Raw genomic sequence first — 8,102 nt, 5'->3', positions numbered from 1 at the left:
TGGCTACTAAACATCGCCACTACTTCAGCTACCTTATAAGTTACTTAACAGGTGCATGGAGTGATGCCACCCTTAATTGATTGCGACCTGAGTCATAAGATACAGCGATTTTCTGTTTTTGTAGTAAAAAAAATTGCTGGTAAAATCTAAAACTGGACGTGTAATGTTTTTATTGTATTTTTATTATCTTTATTTTTAATTTTTTTTGTAACCTTTATGTTTACCTTACCTGTCCCATATTTTAGAAAACATAGCGTGTACATATACTGTAGATATAGCATTATATTTGATGTGGTGAACTTTAATAATTAAATATATAAATGCAAGCATTAGTCTATTAAAATATAGCAGAATTAAGTGATCATGTTTCTGACTGACACAATTCAAAATTTTATTGCTACGTTCTGTCAACGTGTTTATTGCTAGTCTAGTTATATTTTATAATAAACTTATTACGATTTATCATATATGCAACCTATCTTATGATTTTAATAATATATGGTAATTTGTAAGTGGGGTTATAGTGTTTTACTAGCCTTCCACGTGTTTTTATAAAGAGGCAATAATAATATTTAAAAGGCCAGCAACGTATTCGCGAGCCCTCTGGTTTTGCGAGTGTCCATGAGCGGTGGTATTACTTAACATCAGATAACCCTGCTTCCCGTTTGCCCCCTGTTCTATAAAAAAAATACATTTTTACTGAATTTCTTGTAATTTGGACCAGAGCTCATACAAAAGTCATCTTTAGTAGGTAAGTTAAGTAGGTTGCTAATAATAATAAATTCAATTAGGTTTTCAATGATTTAAGTTAAATTTCTAATGTAATTAGAGCTTTATAGAATAAAATAACTAATAAATGTATCAAATGATCGTTATTCTAGCAGTTTTCTAACATTTTTAATATACATTTTGAATAAGGTTATCCAATCAAAATTGTGTACATACTAATAGTAAACGGTTATTTTCTATTAAGTTAAAAAATATTTTTGTAATTTAAAAAAAAGAAATAGGCTGGAATGTCGGAGGGCACCAGAAGCCATAGTAAAGAGGCCGGCGCCACCCTCGTTACAGGATTATAGGCGAACCACCACTAAGATTTAAAACTTCTGTTTCCATACTACGACCGTACCACGGTAATATAGAAATTTATTCTATACTAGCTGGCCTGGCGAACATCGTACCGCCTAACAGTTGATTCTTTATTTATTTTTAATACTTATTCTGCTATTCGGGACACCGGTCTAGCTAGTAAGATAAAAAAAAGAAAGTTGATAATACAACAAATACATTATGTCAAAAAATAAAAATTTACCTTCCCGGAACCCCTCCACTAACACTTGAACTTTATGATATGGTATTAAAGTTCAAATTGCCTTTAAATATTATAACGAATATTTTGTATGGGAATATAGAAAAGTGTTGTTTTAGACTTTTTCACTCAATTTTTTTAAATTTTTCTCTCCGTAAGAACCATCCTCGTACTTCAAGAAATATTATAAAAAATGAATCAGGCAAATCGGTCAAGCCGTTTTCATGTTATGTCGTGACAACGGAAAACGGGTTTCATTTTTATATACATAGATAGATGAGCAGTTTTTAGCAGCAAAACTCACCTAAGTCACTTTATGGATAAATGTATTCAAATTTTCATCGAATGTTTGAATGTAATAAGCGTTCTGGAGCTTTCTTAACAAAGCATACTTCCTACGTTTAAGCTTGCCAAGACGTTGAAGACAAATTCCCCCTATAACGCGGTTTCGTATAACGCGATTTTCGTCCCGCATACAACGCGGTATTTCCCACCTATAACGATGAGATTTCTCAAGTTATATTTCTGTAGTGTGAAATTTATAATGATTTGTCAATTCCATAATTAGTTTTGCTTATCTTTTCACCTGTTTCCACTCATACAACGCGATTTGCTCTAACGTGGTCTGTGTCCACCGCGTTTTGGGGGGATGACTGTTATTAGTATATTTTTTTTTAAATTTATTTAAGATACAAACGGGCCAATGCAGTAATACTGGGTGTTCAAGAAAAGAGCGTATCAATCCTTAAAAGGCCGGCAATGCACTCGCGTGCCCTCTGGCATTGATAGTGTCCATGGGCGGCGGTATCACTTAACATCAGGTACCCGTTTGCCCATTGTTCTATAAAAAAAATCATCTTTAAAACTAAGACGTGCGTCTAAAGTTCAATTAGCGAAACCATATAATATTTGATCTTTCGAGTTGATAAGTACCTACCTCTTATATATCTCTTATTTTTATATTACTTTCAATTTAATCTGGAATATCGTGTGAGTATGATGGAAAAAGTCTCAATAATAAACAGCTGTTAGCAACAACGTGACGTAATATAAAAAAACGCTTTAATAACGTAAATCCATATTCAATGTTACCGTTTAAAAATGGCAATCAGCAAAAAAATGTTGATGATTCAATAAATAAGTTAAAAAACGCGGTACAACTCTTACACATGGCCTGTGATATCCTTATCTGTTTTCGGCTGTTTAAAATGCTGGTTTCTTCACGATAGTTTCTTCGTCGTATAAGTATTAAATACGCATATATAGTAAGTGGTCTATTGGTGCATAGATGGATTCGAAACTACGACCTCAAGGATGAAAGTCGCTCAAGCCACTAGGCCAACACTGATCCTATGAAAATAACCCATCTAGATTTTGTATCGTTTTGTATTCTATAATACAACTTTAATGATAAAATAATGAATGAAACTTTAATTCAAATACCGAACAATTAATATTTTTCTAAACCATAATAAATATTCAAGATCCTAGTCCTATAGAGTCCTATTTTTTCAATTGACCTATTACATAATTTACAAGCACAGATTGTGACTAGAGATACAAATTAATTACGGGCCGTAGTGAGTTCTCATAACCGACGAGCATGCATGATCAATCTCGTGAAAGTGTATGAAGAGAGAGATGTATATCAGGACCGTAGCAAGTGGTCTCTGCCCACCACGAGCAAAGGTATAAATACAATAGAATAATTACAAATTATTTTTTGCTCAAGAAAGTTAATATAGCGTGTTGATTTGCTTTTAATTAACAATATCACCTCAAAAATAAACTAGACCTAAAAGGTTGTAGCGCCACTAATTTTATTTGTTAAAAGTAGTAAGAGCTTTTTTAAAAGTTTTAGTGTATTACGTAAACGGAATTTCTTCATGGAAACGAAAAGAGAAAGCGAGCCATAGACAGAGTCAGTTGAAAAAAGCTGGAGGAGGCCTTTACCCGTGATGAGGTTCCAATCGACGGTACTGAAGGTAGCTAAGATATAGGATAACAAGTAAAAGAAAAAACAGTGTATGAAAATGTAAAACAATCTAAGCTATATATTATAACAGACTGGCCAAGCGTTGCTGTGGCTAAGGTTTTTATTATATTACATAGAAGTAAAGTATTCAAGGGAAAAGGTAGGAGAACCCCAGTAATGGAGACCACCATGTTTTTTTGGTGGTTATGTCATTAAAAGCTTATGTTAACCGTTGGTACTTTCAACACAGCGCGGTATCGGTTCGGTAGTTTAGGAGTCCATAGCGGACAAACAACGTGACACGTAATTTTATATATTAGGATTTGTTTATGTCATAATTGGAAATAAAACGGCCTTTATTATTATTTCTTCAACGTTGTATCGTTCTTTATGTTTTATATTAACAGAGTTGACTTCCTAATTCACGGAGCAGGAAGCCGATGGTTCGCTAGTTATAATAAAATGCCTCCCCACGTGAGCTAGACACAGCTGGGTGGATGATATCGGATGGCCGGACATAGCCGCACGGCTTCGGGCTCATATGTCTAATCTATTACCTGACACATTTTCTTGGGTTCCCTTGTCATTGGGATAAATATAAATGAAAAGCATAGCAATAATCAAACTGTTTTCGTAAATTGCAGTAATTTAATAAGAGATATTGTGTTAAACGAAATATAACTATGAGATATTTATTTTTTTATTTTAAATTAAAATTAATCGAAGACTTTTTGATTTGTTTTAAGAGCAGTGTTAGCATAGTGGCTTCAGCATGCGATTCTCATACCTGAGGTCGTAGGTTCGATCCCCGGCTGTGCTTCAATGGAATTTCTTTCTATGTGCGCAATTAACATTTGCTCGAACGGTGAAGGAAAACATAGTGAGGAAACCGACATGTCTTAGACCCAAAATGTCGACGGCGTGTGTTAGGCACTGGAGGCTGATCACCTACTTGCCTATTTGATTTAAAAATGATCATGAAAACAGATTCAGAAAATTGAGGCCAAGACCTACAGTGGTTGTAGGCTGTAGCGCCACTGATTTGTTTAATTCTCGTACACATACATACAAGTCTTACGTATTTAGAAACCTGAGAAGTAAACAAATTTAACCATACATGTATGTTGTGTACGATCATATATACATTCTTAAATTAATTAACACGGAACCACAGATAATTTTTTAAACGGTCGGCCTTGATCAATCTTTGTATCGACATATTGTGCGAGTTTGGCGTTTTTTGCCCCCAACTTAGAGAAGTCAAGTGGAAAATACTTTTTATAATAATTACTTTTTTTCACCTAAAAAATGGCAATGTGCCTATGGGCCCAAATACATGTTCTGCCTTCTATATCAAACTACACCAAATAACCCGTGAAAAAAAAATAATAACACATTTTTCACGCATTTTTTTTTTAATAAATTTATTATTAATTTTTAATATGTAGAATTTGCTCAAGGTACTTGCTTTCACCACCATTATCCTATGTCGTTGAAACACCTCCACCCAGCTAGCCATGACTATTTCCAGAAACAAAAGAGTGTCGATCCAAAATTTCGTTAGGTCCACAAAAAATGGAAACTCAAGGGAAAATTAAAGTGTTACTACATTAATAATTAAAACTTTATTAATGACAAAAGGGTTTGTGGCAGAATTCATATATCGCTAGTCTCCACATTAGAGAGGCCCTGTGTTGTGTTTTATTAATTAATTATATATTAATTATTACGTGGTACATGTTTAAATTAGTTAAACATTGATGCAGATAAAATCACGCGACGCGAGATTTTGACAATTATATAATTCATTAATTTAGTTCCAATTGTCGACATCACTTTCGTGACTATAGTGACATGTTCGTAAGTCCAAAAGAGTATTTGCTGAAAGTTCTTCTAAATACAAATGGTTAGTGACCAGATCAAAGACTTGAGAGTGTTGACAATGTAGTTATTTCATACAATTAAAAAAGAAGTCATTGAGAAGTCAGGACAAGAACCAATAGTTAATTGACTACGCATGTATATGCATAGTACACCAGTACAATCTATGCTTTTCTTATCATCCATTGCGTTTAGTAATGGTACCAAACGCTGAGATCCATACAAAGAGCATTGTCCATAAGAATTTTCGTGAAACTTAGAAAATTTTCAAATATGCACAGCATGAGCCCCTGATAATAACAATTACTTTCCACATCATATATCGAGTACTTATGAACTCATAGTAACATTTACCTACTTACAAATAATTTAAATGAATATTAAATAGTTTTTGTAAATATTTAAAACTAGATTTCTACTATTTAGTCTAATGAGGAACTAGCGTTTAAGCTACAGGGACTAAGGCTAGTGCTCATACAATTATTTTATGTACGAGGATAATCAAAATGAGTAGTATTACTCAAAGATTCGTTGACTATTGTATGTTTATAACCTTTAGAATGTAAGTACGGAATTTATTTTTGCGTCAAATAAAGTGATTTTTATTTATTTATTTATTAATTGGCGCTAATGGCAGCAAATTAAACAAGACTAACGTCAAAGTTTAATAAAAAACAAATCTCGAGTCGTGAATATATGAAAAAATAACGTCAAAAAGTCTTTGAATTCATTAAATGAAAATCACGTGGTAGGTTAAAGCACCTCACATATTACTGTATCACGGCGGAATAACGTCATGTATAATATTGTTTATTAAATAAATACAATAACCTTTATCTCCACACAAAACTGATGCACACAATATTGATACCACTATTGTGTGCATCAGTTTTGTGTATCTGTTTTAAAACAAATTTTAAAGGCCAGTTGCCAGCACTGAGTTTTATATTTTTGAACGTGATAACGAAAAACCGGGTGGCGACTAAAAAACAAAACATAAAGGCACAAAGAGAATTTAATTTTACTATCTAGCATTACTGGTAAATTTTCATTATTGTATTCATGTACTCCATTTCGCGTGCTACTAAACATTATTCTGATATAATTTTTCTGAAAAAATAAATAATAAAATTCTGAAAAATAATGCTATCATATAAAACAAACCTATGAAGGTTTCAAATTAAAAAGAGGGTTTTTTTTATAGAACAGGGGGCAAACGGGCAGTAGGCTCACCTGATGTTAAGTGATACCGCCGCCCATGGACACTCTCAATGCCAGAGGGCTCGCGAGTGCGTTGCCGGCCTTTCAAGAATTGGCACATTCTTGAAGGACACTAAGTCTCGAATTGGTTCGGAAATACTTCAGTGGGCAGCATACAACTTGTTAATATTAATTATAAGTTTATTGCATTTTATCTATCATAAAAGAAGATATATATTTTATTGAGATTTATTTGTATATTAAAAATAGGTTTGCCTATGAACTCTTTCATGAATAATTACTGTATATATAACAGCACTGCCTCTTTTTTGATAATAATTAAAAATAAGCTGGCTATAACAGCTACACAAATAAGGCAGTGTTGAAATCTTTAATCAATAATCATGAATTTAATTACAAAACAATTACGATTAATGACAATGAGAATTCTCCCTCGCGACAAGTTCTATAAATACAACGACCTTCAGTTAAAAATAGACGCCGATCCCGTGCGAGGTCGGGAAACTGGGTCAAATCATCCCTCTCCCTCCCTCTTCCTGATTCCGAGAAGGACAAAGATAGCCCGCAGAGCTTGTGATGCCCGTTCATTGAATTTTATAGGTACAAGGAAGCTTATCTTTCCTGCATTCATAACTGTTTTTGTACTTTGTATGCGAATTTTAAAGGTTTATATCTAAGATTGATTATTATATGAGATACTAGAGTATTACGTATATAATTTTGTATCATAATTAAGTTTTAAAATGCTTGTCTCATTTGTTTATGTTTAATATACGAAATCATAAACTAGTTAGTTGGTTAATAATTAATATAATTTCATTTGAAGGTAAAGCTCTTTTTTATATGTTATTTTAGATTTTATACAGAAAGTTCAATTTTAACGAATTTAAAACGTTGATGACGTCAAATAGAGGGTGTGGCATAGAGCAATGACGTCACAGGAAGGCTCTGACGTCAAACGAACCCCACCCTCCACCACGCCTCCATTCTCTCATGTGAGAAATTCTACTGCTTATGATTATTATTTCTTTGTCGAAACCCTTAAGGCGAGATGGTAATCTATACTTATTACAAATGTTAAATTAAACTAAAAAAATATTGACGAAGCTCAAATTTCGTGTATTGATTTATATGTTAAGATATATATATAATTTTGAGTTTGTGACAAACAAACAAAATCGCCTTCAATGGAAAGCCAAGGTGGGTAAATTTTTTAAATTTTTTTTTTAGTTTTTTTTAATATTGAGGTTATACCAACTATAAACAACAAAATATATAAAAACAAACAAAAATAATCCTAGAATAAGAATCATGAGTTTTTCTCACGACCATAACAAGCTATCTATGGCTATGGCCGGTATTTTACTAATTTTAAAATTAAATATCCCGGGATTTCGCGTTATTAACAGTCAGCACAGTACGATAACATGAATTTGGAAATAATTACCCAAAGTTGTTCCATTATTATATACTTATTATATAATAAAATAACAAATTTTAATAAAAATTAATATTTCAAACCAAACCAAGGCAGCTTTTAGGTTAAGTTGTTTGAAATTTGAACTTTATACATTTATTTAATAATTATACATTAGGTAAACATGATTTTTCTCTTGAATGTTTCTTTAAAAGGGTGTTTAATCAATAGACAACACACTTTGTTTATAAGATTGAAAAAAAACTTGAATGTCAAATATTTATAAATGTTGTCTATTG

This window comes from Pieris napi, chromosome 17 (genome assembly GCF_905475465.1).
Source record: "Pieris napi chromosome 17, ilPieNapi1.2, whole genome shotgun sequence".
NCBI classification, from domain to species: Eukaryota; Metazoa; Arthropoda; class Insecta; order Lepidoptera; family Pieridae; genus Pieris; species Pieris napi.
Note: the sequence above shows the minus strand (reverse complement) of the source record.